Source organism: Acanthopagrus latus, chromosome 14, assembly GCF_904848185.1.
Source record: "Acanthopagrus latus isolate v.2019 chromosome 14, fAcaLat1.1, whole genome shotgun sequence".
NCBI classification, from domain to species: Eukaryota; Metazoa; Chordata; class Actinopteri; order Spariformes; family Sparidae; genus Acanthopagrus; species Acanthopagrus latus.
Genome location: NC_051052.1, coordinates 17,801,103 through 17,818,318, shown reverse-complemented (window position 1 = coordinate 17,818,318; position 17,216 = coordinate 17,801,103). Strand labels below are relative to the sequence as shown.

At 47.6% G+C, this 17,216-nt stretch overlaps 1 long non-coding RNA gene across 4 annotated transcripts in view; it reads right to left on the bottom strand.

Moving 5' to 3' along the window:
- LOC119032215 overlaps positions 1-17,216 on the bottom strand; it is a 1,052,400-nt gene that overhangs the window by 1,013,732 nt on the left and 21,452 nt on the right. The gene's annotated exons all lie outside the window — the stretch shown is intronic.

Sequence of the window (17,216 nt, the reverse complement as noted above, 5' to 3'; positions counted from 1 at the left end):
TGTGTATACACTGAGAGACACAACATTAGAAGTAATGAAAGGTGAAATAAGTGACATGGATCATTGTGTTCCAATGCCATGTTTGGCTGTGAAACCACGAGTCCTAGCATTCATGTGGATGTCTCTTTGACAAACACCAGTCACCCAAACACAGCTGCAGACCAAGTACACCCCCTCATGGCAGCAGCACTCCTTAGTGGCAGTGCCCCCCCAGCAGGACAGTGCACCTGCAACGCTGTAAAAACTGCTCAGAAATGGCCTGAGGAACGTGGGAAAGAGCTCAAGGTGTCAACCTGGCCTCCAGATTCCCCAGATCTCAATCCAACTGAGCTTCCACTGGATGCAGTCTGAGCCAAGAACGATCCATCGGGGCCCCAACATGGATAGGAGTTGGTTCTGGCGCATCCCGTAGATGCTCAACTGGATTGGGATCTGGAGAATGAGGAGGCCAGTTTGACACCGTGGGTTCTTTGCCATGACGTGGTGTAGTTGGTCTGAACAGGGTTTGGGTGGGTGGTGTTTGTCAAAGAGGATCCACAGAAATGACAGAACTCAAAGTTTCCAAGCATAACATTTGATTGCAACAAGATGATCAATGCTCACTTCACTAGTCAGTTGATGTAATGTTTCGGTTGAACAGCATAGCATATGTTAAATAAAATATAATCATGTTATATATATTATATACAAACAAGATCAAATGAATGCAGTTGTTCTAAACAGATATACTGTTGATATTTCCTCTCAGTAAACAAAACCCATTTAACATGTTGAACTGAAACAAGGCCAAATGCTTACAATATCACACTTAGTAAAACCCATTTAAAATACTTCTTTTACTTCCCTCTTTTATTTCCCAATGAAATTAATTATACATTGCTTGTTTGCAACTTTGTTTGCCTTTTTAATTCCTCTGGAATTATTTACTGATCCTAGTGTATTAATGAGCAGCTGCATTCTTGTACAGTTTACCTTCTGGGTTTGCTGCACTGTTTTACACTTTCCTTTTATGTTTGTTGCACCAGTGTATACTTTGCCTTTTGGGTTTGCTGCACCATTTTACACTTTCCTTTTATGTTTGTTACACCAGTGTACAGTTTGCCTTTTAGGTTTGCTGCACTGTTTTACACTTTGCTTTTGGGTTTCCTGCAGTGTTGTGCAGGTTGCCTTCTGGATTTGCTGCACTGTTTTACACTTTCCTTTTGGGGTTTGCTGCACTGTTGTCCTGTTGTACGCTTTCCTGTTGGGTTTGCTGAACTGTTGTCCTGTTGTAAACTTTCCTGTTGGGTTTGCTGCAGTGTTGTACAGTTTGCCTTCTGGGTTTGCTGCACTGTTTTACACTTTCCTTTTGGGGTTTGCTGCACTGTTTTATACTTTCCTGTTGGGTCTGCTGCAGTGTTGTGCAGTTTGCCTTTTCTGGTTTGCTGCACTGTTTTACACTTTCCTGTTGGGTCTGGTGCGGTGCTGTGCAGTTTGCCTCCTGAGTTTGCTGCACTGTTTTACACTTTCCTTTTGGGGTTTGCTGCACTGTTGTACACTTTCCTGTTGGGTCTGGTGCGGTGCTGTGCAGTTTGCCTCCTGAGTTTGCTGCACTGTTTTACACTTTCCTCATGGGGTTTGCTGCACTGTTTTACGCTTTCCTTTTGGGGTTTGCTGCACTGTTGTCCTGTTGTACGCTTTCCTCTTGGGTTTGCTGAACTGTTGTCCTGTTGTACACTTTCCTGTTGGGTTTGCTGCAGTGTTTTACAGTTTGCCTTCTGGAATTGCTGTACTATCTTACACTTTCCGTTTGGGGTTTGCTGCACGCTTTCCTTTTGGGGTTTGCTGCACTGTTGTCCTGTTGTACGCTTTCCTGTTGGGTTTGCTGAACTGTTGTCCTGTTGTAAACTTTCCTGTTGGGTTTGCTGCAGTGTTGTACAGTTTGCCTTCTGGGTTTGCTGCACTGTTTTACACTTTCCTTTTGGGGTTTGCTGCACTGTTTTACACTTTCCTCATGGGGTTTGCTGCACTGTTTTACTCTTTCCTGTTGGGTCTGGTGTGCTGTGCAGTTTGCCTCCTGAGTTTGCTGCATTGTTTTACGCTTTCCTTTTGGGGTTTGCTGCACTGTTGTCCTGTTGTACGCTTTCCTGTTGGGTTTGCTGAACTGTTGTACAGTTTGCCTTCTGGGATTGCTGCACTATCTTACACTTTCTTTTTGGGGTTTGCTGCACTGTTTTACACTTGCCTTTTGGGTTTGCTGCAGTGTTGCGCCTGCAACACTTCAAAAACTGCTCAAGAACAACCCTGGGAATATGGAAAAGAGCTCAAGGCATCAACCTGGCCTTCAGATTCCCCAGATCTCAATCCAACTGAGCTTCCACTGGATGCAGTCTGAGCCAAGAACAATCCATGGGGGCCACCAACGTGGATGGCAGTTGGTTCTGGCGCATCCCATAGATGCTCAACTGGATTGGGTTCTGGACAATGAGGAAGCAAGTTTGACAGGGAGTTGATCTGCAACCTACACTTTCCTTTTGGGTTTGCTGCACTGCTTTACACTCTCCTGTTGGGTCTGCTGCAGTGCTGTGCAGTTTGCCTTCTGGGTTTGCTGCACTGTTTTACACTTTCCTGTTGGGTCTGCTGCAGTGTTGTGCAGTTTGCCTTTTCTGGTTTGCTGCACTGTTTTACACTTTCCTGTTGGGTCTGGTGCGGTGTTGTGCAGTTTGCCTCCTGAGTTTGCTGCACTGTTTTACACTTTCCTCATGGGGTTTGCTGCACTGTTGTCCTGTTGTATGCTTTCCTGTTGGGTTTACTGCAGTATTGTACAGTTTGCCTTCTGGGTTTCCTGCACTGTTTTACACTTTCCTTTTGGGGTTTGCTGCACTGTTTTATACTTTCCTGTTGGGTCTGCTGCAGTGTTGTGCAGTTTGCCATCTGGGTTTCCTGCACTGTTTTACACTTTCCTTTTGGGGTTTGCTGCACTGTTTTACACTTTCCTGTTGGGTCTGGTGCGATGCTGTGCAGTTTGCCTCCTGATTTTGCTGCACTGTTTTACACTTTCCTCATGGGGTTTGCTGCACTGTTTTACTCTTTCCTGTTGGGTCTGGTGTGGTGCTGTGCAGTTTGCCTCCTGAGTTTGCTGCATTGTTTTACGCTTTCCTTTTGGGGTTTGCTGCACTGTTTTACACTTTCCTGTTCGGTCTAGTGCGGTGCTGTGCAGTTTGCCTCCTGAGTTTGCTGCACTGTTTTACACTTTCCTCATGGGGTTTGCTGCACTGTTTTATGCTTTCCTTTTGGGGTTTGCTGCACTGTTGTCCTGTTGTACGCTTTCCTGTTGGGTTTGCTGAACTGTTGTCCCGTTGTAAACTTTCCTGTTGGGTTTGCTGCAGTGTTGTGCAGTTTGCCATCTGGGTTTGCTGCACTGTTTTACACTTTCCTGTTGGGTGTGGTGCAGTGCTGTGCAGTTTGCCTCCTGAGTTTGCTGCACTGTTTTACACTTTCCTTTTGGGGTTTGCTGCACTGTTGTCCTGTTGTACGCTTTCCTGTTGGGTTTGCTGAACTGTTGTCCTGTTGTAAACTTTCCTGTTGGGTTTGCTGCAGTGTTGTACAGTTTGCCTTCTGGGTTTGCTGCACTGTTTTACACTTTCCTTTTGGGGTTTGCTGCACTGTTTTACACTTTCCTCATGGGGTTTGCTGCACTGTTTTACTCTTTCCTGTTGGGTCTGGTGTGGTGCTGTGCAGTTTGCCTCTTGAGTTTGCTGCATTGTTTTACGCTTTCCTTTTGGGGTTTGCTGCACTGTTGTCCTGTTGTACGCTTTCCTGTTGGGTTTGCTGAACTGTTGTACAGTTTGCCTTCTGGGATTGCTGCACTATCTTACACTTTCTTTTTGGGGTTTGCTGCACTGTTTTACACTTGCCTTTTGGGTTTGCTGCAGTGTTGCGCCTGCAACACTTCAAAAACTACTCAAGAACAACCCTGGGAATATGGAAAAGAGCTCAAGGCGTCAACCTGGCCTTCAGATTCCCCAGATCTCAATCCAACTGAGCTTCCACTGGATGCAGTCTGAGCCAAGAACAATCCATGGGGGCCACCAACATGGATGGCAGTTGGTTCTGGCGCATCCCATAGATGCTCAACTGGATTGGGTTCTGGACAATGAGGAAGCAAGTTTGACAGGGAGTTGATCTGCAACCTACACTTTCCTTTTGGGTTTGCTGCACTGCTTTACACTCTCCTGTTGGGTCTGCTGCAGTGCTGTGCAGTTGCCTTCTGGGTTTGCTGCACTGTTTTACACTTTCCTGTTGGGTCTGCTGCAGTGTTGTGCAGTTTGCCTTTTCTGGTTTGCTGCACTGTTTTACACTCTCTGTTGGGTCTGCTGCAGTGCTGTGCAGTTTGCCTTCTGGGTTTTCTGCACTGTTTTACACTTTCCTGTTGGGTCTGCTGCAGTGTTGTGCAGTTTGCCATCTGGGTTTGCTGCACTGTTTTACACTTTCCTGTTGGGTCTGGTGCGATGCTGTGCAGTTTGCCTCCTGAGTTTGCTGCACTGTTTTACACTTTCCTCATGGGGTTTGCTGCACTGTTTTACTCTTTCCTGTTCGGTCTGGTGTGGTGCTGTGCAGTTTGCCTCCTGAGTTTGCTGCATTGTTTTACCCTTTCCTTTTGGGGTTTGCTACACTGTTTTACACTTTCCTGTTCGGTCTAGTGCGGTGCTGTGCAGTTTGCCTCCTGAGTTTGCTGCACTGTTTTACACTTTCCTCATGGGGTTTGCTGCACTGTTTTACGCTTTCCTTTTGGGGTTTGCTGCACTGTTGTCCTGTTGTACGCTTTCCTGTTGGGTTTGCTGAACTGTTGTCCCGTTGTAAACTTTCCTGTTGGGTTTGCTGCAGTGTTGTGCAGTTTGCCATCTGGGTTTGCTGCACTGTTTTACACTTTCCTGTTGGGTCTGGTGCACTGTTTTACACTTTCCTCATGGGGTTTGCTGCACTGTTTTACTCTTTCCTGTTGGGTCTGGTGTGGTGCTGTGCAGTTTGCCTCCTGAGTTTGCTGCATTGTTTTACGCTTTCCTTTTGGGGTTTGCTGCACTGTTGTCCTGTTGTACGCTTTCCTGTTGGGTTTGCTGAACTGTTGTACAGTTTGCCTTCTGGGATTGCTGCACTATCTTACACTTTCTTTTGGGGGTTTGCTGCACTGTTTTACACTTGCCTTTTGGGTTTGCTGCAGTGTTGCGCCTGCAACACTTCAAAAACTACTCAAGAACAACCCTGGGAATATGGAGCTCAAGGCGTCAACCTGGCCTTCAGATTCCCCAGATCTCAATCCAACTGAGCTTCCACTGGATGCAGTCTGAGCCAAGAACAATCCATGGGGGCCACCAACATGGATGGCAGTTGGTTCTGGCGCATCCCATAGATGCTCAACTGGATTGGGTTCTGGACAATGAGGAAGCAAGTTTGACAGGGAGTTGATCTGCAACCTACACTTTCCTGTTGGGTTTGCTGCACTGCTTTACACTCTCCTGTTGGGTCTGCTGCAGTGCTGTGCAGTTGCCTTCTGGGTTTGCTGCACTGTTTTACACTTTCCTGTTGGGTCTGCTGCAGTGTTGTGCAGTTTGCCTTTTCTGGTTTGCTGCACTGTTTTACACTTTCCTGTTGGGTCTGCTGCAGTGCTGTGCAGTTTGCCTTCTGGGTTTGCTGCACTGTTTTACACTTTCCTCATGGGGTTTGCTGCACTGTTTTACTCTTTCCTGTTGGGTCTGGTGTGGTGCTGTGCAGTTTGCCTCCTGAGTTTGCTGCATTGTTTTACGCTTTCCTTTTGGGGTTTGCTACACTGTTTTACACTTTCCTGTTCGGTCTAGTGCGGTGCTGTGCAGTTTGCCTCCTGAGTTTGCTGCACTGTTTTACACTTTCCTCATGGGGTTTGCTGCACTGTTTTACGCTTTCCTTTTGGGGTTTGCTGCACACGTTGTAAACTTTCCTGTTGGGTTTGCTGCAGTGTTGTGCAGTTTGCCATCTGGGTTTGCTGCACTGTTTTACACTTTCCTGTTGGGTCTGGTGCGGTGCTATGCAGTTTGCCTCCTGAGTTTGCTGCACTGTTTTACACTTTCCTTTTGGGGTTTGCTGCACTGTTGTCCTGTTGTACGCTTTCCTGTTGGGTTTGCTGAACTGTTGTCCTGTTGTAAACTTTCCTGTTGGGTTTGCTGCAGTGTTGTACAGTTTGCCTTCTGGGTTTGCTGCACTGTTTTACACTTTCCTTTTGGGGTTTGCTGCACTGTTTTACACTTTCCTCATGGGGTTTGCTGCACTGTTTTACTCTTTCCTGTTGGGTCTGGTGTGGTGCTGTGCAGTTTGCCTCCTGAGTTTGCTGCATTGTTTTATGCTTTCCTTTTGGGGTTTGCTGCACTGTTGTCCTGTTGTACGCTTTCCTGTTGGGTTTGCTGAACTGTTGTACAGTTTGCCTTCTGGGATTGCTGCACTATCTTACACTTTCTTTTTGGGGTTTGCTGCACTGTTTTACACTTGCCTTTTGGGTTTGCTGCAGTGTTGCGCCTGCAACACTTCAAAAACTACTCAAGAACGCCCCTGGGAATATGGAGCTCAAGGCGTCAACCTGGCCTTCAGATTCCCCAGATCTCAATCCAACTGAGCTTCCACTGGATGCAGTCTGAGCCAAGAACAATCCATGGGGGCCACCAACATGGATGGCAGTTGGTTCTGGCGCATCCCATAGATGCTCAACTGGATTGGGTTCTGGACAATGAGGAAGCAAGTTTGACAGGGAGTTGATCTGCAACCTACACTTTCCTTTTGGGTTTGCTGCACTGCTTTACACTCTCCTGTTGGGTCTGCTGCAGTGCTGTGCAGTTGCCTTCTGGGTTTGCTGCACTGTTTTACACTTTCCTGTTGGGTCTGCTGCAGTGTTGTGCAGTTTGCCTTTTCTGGTTTGCTGCACTGTTTTACACTTTCCTGTTGGGTCTGCTGCAGTGTTGTGCAGTTTGCCTTTTCTGGTTTGCTGCACCGTTTTACACTTTCCTGTTGGGTCTGGTGCGGTGCTGTGCAGTTTGCCTCCTGAGTTTGCTGCACTGTTTTACACTTTCCTCATGGGGTTTGCTGCACTGTTGTCCTGTTGCATGCTTTCCTGTTGGGTTTGCTGCAGTATCGTACAGTTTGCCTTCTGGGTTTCCTGCACTGTTTTACACTTTCCTTTTGGGGTTTGCTGCACTGTTTTATACTTTCCTGTTGGGTCTGCTGCAGTGTTGTGCAGTTTGCCATCTGGGTTTGCTGCACTGTTTTACACTTTCCTGTTGGGTCTGGTGCGATGCTGTGCAGTTTGCCTCCTGAGTTTGCTGCACTGTTTTACACTTTCCTCATGGGGTTTGCTGCACTGTTTTACTCTTTCCTGTTGGGTCTGGTGTGGTGCTGTGCAGTTTGCCTCCTGAGTTTCCTGCATTGTTTTACGCTTTCCTTTTGGGGTTTGCTGCACTGTTTTACACTTTCCTGTTCGGTCTAGTGCGGTGCTGTGCAGTTTGCCTCCTGAGTTTGCTGCACTGTTTTACACTTTCCTCATGGGGTTTGCTGCACTGTTTTACGCTTTCCTTTTGGGGTTTGCTGCACTGTTGTCCTGTTGTACACTTTCCTGTTGGGTTTGCTGAACTGTTGTCCCGTTGTAAACTTTCCTGTTGGGTTTTCTGCAGTGTTGTGCAGTTTGCCATCTGGGTTTGCTGCACTGTTTTACACTTTCCTGTTGGGTGTGGTGCAGTGCTGTGCAGTTTGCCTCCTGAGTTTGCTGCACTGTTTTACACTTTCCTTTTGGGGTTTGCTGCACTGTTGTCCTGTTGTACGCTTTCCTGTTGGGTTTGCTGAACTGTTGTCCTGTTGTAAACTTTCCTGTTGGGTTTGCTGCAGTGTTGTACAGTTTGCCTTCTGGGTTTGCTGCACTGTTTTACACTTTCCTTTTGGGGTTTGCTGCACTGTTTTACACTTTCCTCATGGGGTTTGCTGCACTGTTTTACTCTTTCCTGTTGGGTCTGGTGTGCTGTGCAGTTTGCCTCCTGAGTTTGCTGCATTGTTTTACGCTTTCCTTTTGGGGTTTGCTGCACTGTTGTCCTGTTGTACGCTTTCCTGATGGGTTTGCTGAACTGTTGTACAGTTTGCCTTCTGGGATTGCTGCACTATCTTACACTTTCTTTTTGGGGTTTGCTGCACTGTTTTACACTTGCCTTTTGGGTTTGCTGCAGTGTTGCGCCTGCAACACTTCAAAAACTACTCAAGAACAACCCTGGGAATATGGAAAAGAGCTCAAGGCGTCAACCTGGCCTTCAGATTCCCCAGATCTCAATCCAACTGAGCTTCCACTGGATGCAGTCTGAGCCAAGAACAATCCATGGGGGCCACCAACATGGATGGCAGTTGGTTCTGGCGCATCCCATAGATGCTCAACTGGATTGGGTTCTGGACAATGAGGAAGCAAGTTTGACAGGGAGTTGATCTGCAACCTACACTTTCCTTTTGGGTTTGCTGCACTGCTTTACACTCTCCTGTTGGGTCTGCTGCAGTGCTGTGCAGTTGCCTTCTGGGTTTGCTGCACTGTTTTACACTTTCCTGTTGGGTCTGCTGCAGTGTTGTGCAGTTTGCCATCTGGGTTTGCTGCACTGTTTTACACTTTCCTGTTGGGTCTGGTGCGATGCTGTGCAGTTTGCCTCCTGAGTTTGCTGCACTGTTTTACACTTTCCTCATGGGGTTTGCTGCACTGTTTTACTCTTTCCTGTTGGGTCTGGTGTGGTGCTGTGCAGTTTGCCTCCTGAGTTTCCTGCATTGTTTTACGCTTTCCTTTTGGGGTTTGCTGCACTGTTTTACACTTTCCTGTTCGGTCTAGTGCGGTGCTGTGCAGTTTGCCTCCTGAGTTTGCTGCACTGTTTTACACTTTCCTCATGGGGTTTGCTGCACTGTTTTACGCTTTCCTTTTGGGGTTTGCTGCACTGTTGTCCTGTTGTACACTTTCCTGTTGGGTTTGCTGAACTGTTGTCCCGTTGTAAACTTTCCTGTTGGGTTTTCTGCAGTGTTGTGCAGTTTGCCATCTGGGTTTGCTGCACTGTTTTACACTTTCCTGTTGGGTGTGGTGCAGTGCTGTGCAGTTTGCCTCCTGAGTTTGCTGCACTGTTTTACACTTTCCTTTTGGGGTTTGCTGCACTGTTGTCCTGTTGTACGCTTTCCTGTTGGGTTTGCTGAACTGTTGTCCTGTTGTAAACTTTCCTGTTGGGTTTGCTGCAGTGTTGTACAGTTTGCCTTCTGGGTTTGCTGCACTGTTTTACACTTTCCTTTTGGGGTTTGCTGCACTGTTTTACACTTTCCTCATGGGGTTTGCTGCACTGTTTTACTCTTTCCTGTTGGGTCTGGTGTGCTGTGCAGTTTGCCTCCTGAGTTTGCTGCATTGTTTTACGCTTTCCTTTTGGGGTTTGCTGCACTGTTGTCCTGTTGTACGCTTTCCTGATGGGTTTGCTGAACTGTTGTACAGTTTGCCTTCTGGGATTGCTGCACTATCTTACACTTTCTTTTTGGGGTTTGCTGCACTGTTTTACACTTGCCTTTTGGGTTTGCTGCAGTGTTGCGCCTGCAACACTTCAAAAACTACTCAAGAACAACCCTGGGAATATGGAAAAGAGCTCAAGGCGTCAACCTGGCCTTCAGATTCCCCAGATCTCAATCCAACTGAGCTTCCACTGGATGCAGTCTGAGCCAAGAACAATCCATGGGGGCCACCAACATGGATGGCAGTTGGTTCTGGCGCATCCCATAGATGCTCAACTGGATTGGGTTCTGGACAATGAGGAAGCAAGTTTGACAGGGAGTTGATCTGCAACCTACACTTTCCTTTTGGGTTTGCTGCACTGCTTTACACTCTCCTGTTGGGTCTGCTGCAGTGCTGTGCAGTTGCCTTCTGGGTTTGCTGCACTGTTTTACACTTTCCTGTTGGGTCTGCTGCAGTGTTGTGCAGTTTGCCTTTTCTGGTTTGCTGCACTGTTTTACACTTTCCTGTTGGGTCTGCTGCAGTGTTGTGCAGTTTGCCTTTTCTGGTTTGCTGCACCGTTTTACACTTTCCTGTTGGGTCTGGTGCGGTGCTGTGCAGTTTGCCTCCTGAGTTTGCTGCACTGTTTTACACTTTCCTCATGGGGTTTGCTGCACTGTTGTCCTGTTGCATGCTTTCCTGTTGGGTTTGCTGCAGTATCGTACAGTTTGCCTTCTGGGTTTCCTGCACTGTTTTACACTTTCCTTTTGGGGTTTGCTGCACTGTTTTATACTTTCCTGTTGGGTCTGCTGCAGTGTTGTGCAGTTTGCCATCTGGGTTTGCTGCACTGTTTTACACTTTCCTGTTGGGTCTGGTGCGATGCTGTGCAGTTTGCCTCCTGAGTTTGCTGCACTGTTTTACACTTTCCTCATGGGGTTTGCTGCACTGTTTTACTCTTTCCTGTTGGGTCTGGTGTGGTGCTGTGCAGTTTGCCTCCTGAGTTTCCTGCATTGTTTTACGCTTTCCTTTTGGGGTTTGCTGCACTGTTTTACACTTTCCTGTTCGGTCTAGTGCGGTGCTGTGCAGTTTGCCTCCTGAGTTTGCTGCACTGTTTTACACTTTCCTCATGGGGTTTGCTGCACTGTTTTACGCTTTCCTTTTGGGGTTTGCTGCACTGTTGTCCTGTTGTACACTTTCCTGTTGGGTTTGCTGAACTGTTGTCCCGTTGTAAACTTTCCTGTTGGGTTTTCTGCAGTGTTGTGCAGTTTGCCATCTGGGTTTGCTGCACTGTTTTACACTTTCCTGTTGGGTGTGGTGCAGTGCTGTGCAGTTTGCCTCCTGAGTTTGCTGCACTGTTTTACACTTTCCTTTTGGGGTTTGCTGCACTGTTGTCCTGTTGTACGCTTTCCTGTTGGGTTTGCTGAACTGTTGTCCTGTTGTAAACTTTCCTGTTGGGTTTGCTGCAGTGTTGTACAGTTTGCCTTCTGGGTTTGCTGCACTGTTTTACACTTTCCTTTTGGGGTTTGCTGCACTGTTTTACACTTTCCTCATGGGGTTTGCTGCACTGTTTTACTCTTTCCTGTTGGGTCTGGTGTGCTGTGCAGTTTGCCTCCTGAGTTTGCTGCATTGTTTTACGCTTTCCTTTTGGGGTTTGCTGCACTGTTGTCCTGTTGTACGCTTTCCTGATGGGTTTGCTGAACTGTTGTACAGTTTGCCTTCTGGGATTGCTGCACTATCTTACACTTTCTTTTTGGGGTTTGCTGCACTGTTTTACACTTGCCTTTTGGGTTTGCTGCAGTGTTGCGCCTGCAACACTTCAAAAACTACTCAAGAACAACCCTGGGAATATGGAAAAGAGCTCAAGGCGTCAACCTGGCCTTCAGATTCCCCAGATCTCAATCCAACTGAGCTTCCACTGGATGCAGTCTGAGCCAAGAACAATCCATGGGGGCCACCAACATGGATGGCAGTTGGTTCTGGCGCATCCCATAGATGCTCAACTGGATTGGGTTCTGGACAATGAGGAAGCAAGTTTGACAGGGAGTTGATCTGCAACCTACACTTTCCTTTTGGGTTTGCTGCACTGCTTTACACTCTCCTGTTGGGTCTGCTGCAGTGCTGTGCAGTTTGCCTTCTGGGTTTGCTGCACTGTTTTACACTTTCCTGTTGGGTCTGCTGCAGTGTTGTGCAGTTTGCCTTTTCTGGTTTGCTGCACTGTTTTACACTTTCCTGTTGGGTCTGGTGCGGTGCTGTGCAGTTTGCCTCCTGAGTTTGCTGCACTGTTTTACATTTTCCTCATGGGGTTTGCTGCACTGTTGTCCTGTTGTATGCTTTCCTGTTGGGTTTGCTGCAGTATTGTACAGTTTGCCTTCTGGGTTTCCTGCACTGTTTTACACTTTCCTTTTGGGGTTTGCTGCACTGTTTTATACTTTCCTGTTGGGTCTGCTGCAGTGTTGTGCAGTTTGCCTTTTCTGGTTTGCTGCACTGTTTTACACTTTCCTGTTGGGTCTGCTGCAGTGTTGTGCAGTTTGCCATCTGGGTTTGCTGCACTGTTTTACACTTTCCTGTTGGGTCTGGTGCGATGCTGTGCAGTTTCCCTCCTGAGTTTGCTGCACTGTTTTACACTTTCCTCATGGGGTTTGCTGCACTGTTTTACTCTTTCCTGTTCGGTCTGGTGTGGTGCTGTGCAGTTTGCCTCCTGAGTTTGCTGCATTGTTTTACCCTTTCCTTTTGGGGTTTGCTACACTGTTTTACACTTTCCTGTTCGGTCTAGTGCGGTGCTGTGCAGTTTGCCTCCTGAGTTTGCTGCACTGTTTTACACTTTCCTCATGGGGTTTGCTGCACTGTTTTACGCTTTCCTTTTGGGGTTTGCTGCACTGTTGTCCTGTTGTACGCTTTCCTGTTGGGTTTGCTGAACTGTTGTCCCGTTGTAAACTTTCCTGTTGGGTTTGCTGCAGTGTTGTGCAGTTTGCCATCTGGGTTTGCTGCACTGTTTTACACTTTCCTGTTGGGTCTGGTGCACTGTTTTACACTTTCCTCATGGGGTTTGCTGCACTGTTTTACTCTTTCCTGTTGGGTCTGGTGTGGTGCTGTGCAGTTTGCCTCCTGAGTTTGCTGCATTGTTTTACGCTTTCCTTTTGGGGTTTGCTGCACTGTTGTCCTGTTGTACGCTTTCCTGTTGGGTTTGCTGAACTGTTGTACAGTTTGCCTTCTGGGATTGCTGCACTATCTTACACTTTCTTTTGGGGGTTTGCTGCACTGTTTTACACTTGCCTTTTGGGTTTGCTGCAGTGTTGCGCCTGCAACACTTCAAAAACTACTCAAGAACAACCCTGGGAATATGGAGCTCAAGGCGTCAACCTGGCCTACAGATTCCCCAGATCTCAATCCAACTGAGCTTCCACTGGATGCAGTCTGAGCCAAGAACAATCCATGGGGGCCACCAACATGGATGGCAGTTGGTTCTGGCGCATCCCATAGATGCTCAACTGGATTGGGTTCTGGACAATGAGGAAGCAAGTTTGACAGGGAGTTGATCTGCAACCTACACTTTCCTGTTGGGTTTGCTGCACTGCTTTACACTCTCCTGTTGGGTCTGCTGCAGTGCTGTGCAGTTGCCTTCTGGGTTTGCTGCACTGTTTTACACTTTCCTGTTGGGTCTGCTGCAGTGTTGTGCAGTTTGCCTTTTCTGGTTTGCTGCACTGTTTTACACTCTCTGTTGGGTCTGCTGCAGTGCTGTGCAGTTTGCCTTCTGGGTTTGCTGCACTGTTTTACACTTTCCTCATGGGGTTTGCTGCACTGTTTTACTCTTTCCTGTTGGGTCTGGTGTGGTGCTGTGCAGTTTGCCTCCTGAGTTTGCTGCATTGTTTTACGCTTTCCTTTTGGGGTTTGCTACACTGTTTTACACTTTCCTGTTCGGTCTAGTGCGGTGCTGTGCAGTTTGCCTCCTGAGTTTGCTGCACTGTTTTACACTTTCCTCATGGGGTTTGCTGCACTGTTTTACGCTTTCCTTTTGGGGTTTGCTGCACACGTTGTAAACTTTCCTGTTGGGTTTGCTGCAGTGTTGTGCAGTTTGCCATCTGGGTTTGCTGCACTGTTTTACACTTTCCTGTTGGGTCTGGTGCGGTGCTATGCAGTTTGCCTCCTGAGTTTGCTGCACTGTTTTACACTTTCCTTTTGGGGTTTGCTGCACTGTTGTCCTGTTGTACGCTTTCCTGTTGGGTTTGCTGAACTGTTGTCCTGTTGTAAACTTTCCTGTTGGGTTTGCTGCAGTGTTGTACAGTTTGCCTTCTGGGTTTGCTGCACTGTTTTACACTTTCCTTTTGGGGTTTGCTGCACTGTTTTACACTTTCCTCATGGGGTTTGCTGCACTGTTTTACTCTTTCCTGTTGGGTCTGGTGTGGTGCTGTGCAGTTTGCCTCCTGAGTTTGCTGCATTGTTTTATGCTTTCCTTTTGGGGTTTGCTGCACTGTTGTCCTGTTGTACGCTTTCCTGTTGGGTTTGCTGAACTGTTGTACAGTTTGCCTTCTGGGATTGCTGCACTATCTTACACTTTCTTTTTGGGGTTTGCTGCACTGTTTTACACTTGCCTTTTGGGTTTGCTGCAGTGTTGCGCCTGCAACACTTCAAAAACTACTCAAGAACGCCCCTGGGAATATGGAGCTCAAGGCGTCAACCTGGCCTTCAGATTCCCCAGATCTCAATCCAACTGAGCTTCCACTGGATGCAGTCTGAGCCAAGAACAATCCATGGGGGCCACCAACATGGATGGCAGTTGGTTCTGGCGCATCCCATAGATGCTCAGCTGGATTGGGTTCTGGACAATGAGGAAGCAAGTTTGACAGGGAGTTGATCTGCAACCTACACTTTCCTTTTGGGTTTGCTGCACTGCTTTACACTCTCCTGTTGGGTCTGCTGCAGTGCTGTGCAGTTGCCTTCTGGGTTTGCTGCACTGTTTTACACTTTCCTGTTGGGTCTGCTGCAGTGTTGTGCAGTTTGCCATCTGGGTTTGCTGCACTGTTTTACACTTTCCTGTTGGGTCTGGTGCGATGCTGTGCAGTTTGCCTCCTGAGTTTGCTGCACTGTTTTACACTTTCCTCATGGGGTTTGCTGCACTGTTTTACTCTTTCCTGTTGGGTCTGGTGTGGTGCTGTGCAGTTTGCCTCCTGAGTTTCCTGCATTGTTTTACGCTTTCCTTTTGGGGTTTGCTGCACTGTTTTACACTTTCCTGTTCGGTCTAGTGCGGTGCTGTGCAGTTTGCCTCCTGAGTTTGCTGCACTGTTTTACACTTTCCTCATGGGGTTTGCTGCACTGTTTTACGCTTTCCTTTTGGGGTTTGCTGCACTGTTGTCCTGTTGTACACTTTCCTGTTGGGTTTGCTGAACTGTTGTCCCGTTGTAAACTTTCCTGTTGGGTTTTCTGCAGTGTTGTGCAGTTTGCCATCTGGGTTTGCTGCACTGTTTTACACTTTCCTGTTGGGTGTGGTGCAGTGCTGTGCAGTTTGCCTCCTGAGTTTGCTGCACTGTTTTACACTTTCCTTTTGGGGTTTGCTGCACTGTTGTCCTGTTGTACGCTTTCCTGTTGGGTTTGCTGAACTGTTGTCCTGTTGTAAACTTTCCTGTTGGGTTTGCTGCAGTGTTGTACAGTTTGCCTTCTGGGTTTGCTGCACTGTTTTACACTTTCCTTTTGGGGTTTGCTGCACTGTTTTACACTTTCCTCATGGGGTTTGCTGCACTGTTTTACTCTTTCCTGTTGGGTCTGGTGTGCTGTGCAGTTTGCCTCCTGAGTTTGCTGCATTGTTTTACGCTTTCCTTTTGGGGTTTGCTGCACTGTTGTCCTGTTGTACGCTTTCCTGATGGGTTTGCTGAACTGTTGTAAAGTTTGCCTTCTGGGATTGCTGCACTATCTTACACTTTCTTTTTGGGGTTTGCTGCACTGTTTTACACTTGCCTTTTGGGTTTGCTGCAGTGTTGCGCCTGCAACACTTCAAAAACTACTCAAGAACAACCCTGGGAATATGGAAAAGAGCTCAAGGCGTCAACCTGGCCTTCAGATTCCCCAGATCTCAATCCAACTGAGCTTCCACTGGATGCAGTCTGAGCCAAGAACAATCCATGGGGGCCACCAACATGGATGGCAGTTGGTTCTGGCGCATCCCATAGATGCTCAACTGGATTGGGTTCTGGACAATGAGGAAGCAAGTTTGACAGGGAGTTGATCTGCAACCTACACTTTCCTTTTGGGTTTGCTGCACTGCTTTACACTCTCCTGTTGGGTCTGCTGCAGTGCTGTGCAGTTTGCCTTCTGGGTTTGCTGCACTGTTTTACACTTTCCTGTTGGGTCTGCTGCAGTGTTGTGCAGTTTGCCTTTTCTGGTTTGCTGCACTGTTTTACACTTTCCTGTTGGGTCTGGTGCGGTGCTGTGCAGTTTGCCTCCTGAGTTTGCTGCACTGTTTTACACTTTCCTCATGGGGTTTGCTGCACTGTTGTCCTGTTGTATGCTTTCCTGTTGGGTTTGCTGCAGTATTGTACAGTTTGCCTTCTGGGTTTCCTGCACTGTTTTACACTTTCCTTTTGGGGTTTGCTGCACTGTTTTATACTTTCCTGTTGGGTCTGCTGCAGTGTTGTGCAGTTTGCCTTTTCTGGTTTGCTGCACTGTTTTACACTTTCCTGTTGGGTCTGGTGCGGTGCTGTGCAGTTTGCCTCCTGAGTTTGCTGCACTGTTTTACACTTTCCTCATGGGGTTTGCTGCACTGTTTTACTCTTTCCTGTTGGGTCTGGTGTGGTGCTGTGCTGTGCAGTTTGCCTCATGAGTTTGCTGCACTGCTTTACACTTTCCTCATGGGGTTTGCTGCACTGTTTTACGCTTTCCTTTTGGGGTTTGCTGCACTGTTGTCCTGTTGTACGCTTTCCTGTTGGGTTTGCTGAACTGTTGTACAGTTTGCCTTCTGGGATTGCTGCACTATCTTACACTTTCTTTTTGGGGTTTGCTGCACTGTTTTACACTTGCCTTTTGGGTTTGCTGCAGTGTTGCACCTGCAACACTGCAAAAACTGCTCAAGAACAACCCTGGGAATATGGAAAAGAGCTCAAGGCATCAACCTGGCCTTCAGATTCCCCAGATCTCAATCCAACTGAGCTTCCACTGGATGCAGTCTGAGCCAAGAACAGTCCATGGGGGCCACCAACATGGATGGCAGTTGGTTCTGGCGCATCCCATAGATGCTCAACTGGATTGGGTTCTGGACAATGAGGAAGCAAGTTTGACAGGGAGTTGATCTGCAACCTACACTTTCCTTTTGGGTTTGCTGCACTGCTTTACACTCTCCTGTTGGGTCTGCTGCAGTGCTGTGCAGTTGCCTTCTGGGTTTGCTGCACTGTTTTACACTTTCCTGTTGGGTCTACTGCAGTGTTGTGCAGTTTGCCTTCTGGGTTTGCTGCACTGTTTTACACTTTCCTTTTGGGGTTTGCTGCACTGTTTTACACCTTCCTGTTGGGTCTGGTGCGGTGCTGTGCAGTTTGCCTCATGAGTTTGCTGCACTGCTTTACACTTTCCTCATGGGGTTTGCTGCACTGTTTTACGCTTTCCTTTTGGGGTTTGCTGCACTGTTGTCCTGTTGTACGCTTTCCTGTTGGGTTTGCTGAACTGTTGTCCTGTTGTAAACTTTCCTGTTGGGTTTGCTGCAGTGTTGTACAGTTTGCCTTCTGGGTTTGCTGCACTGTTTTACACTTTCCTT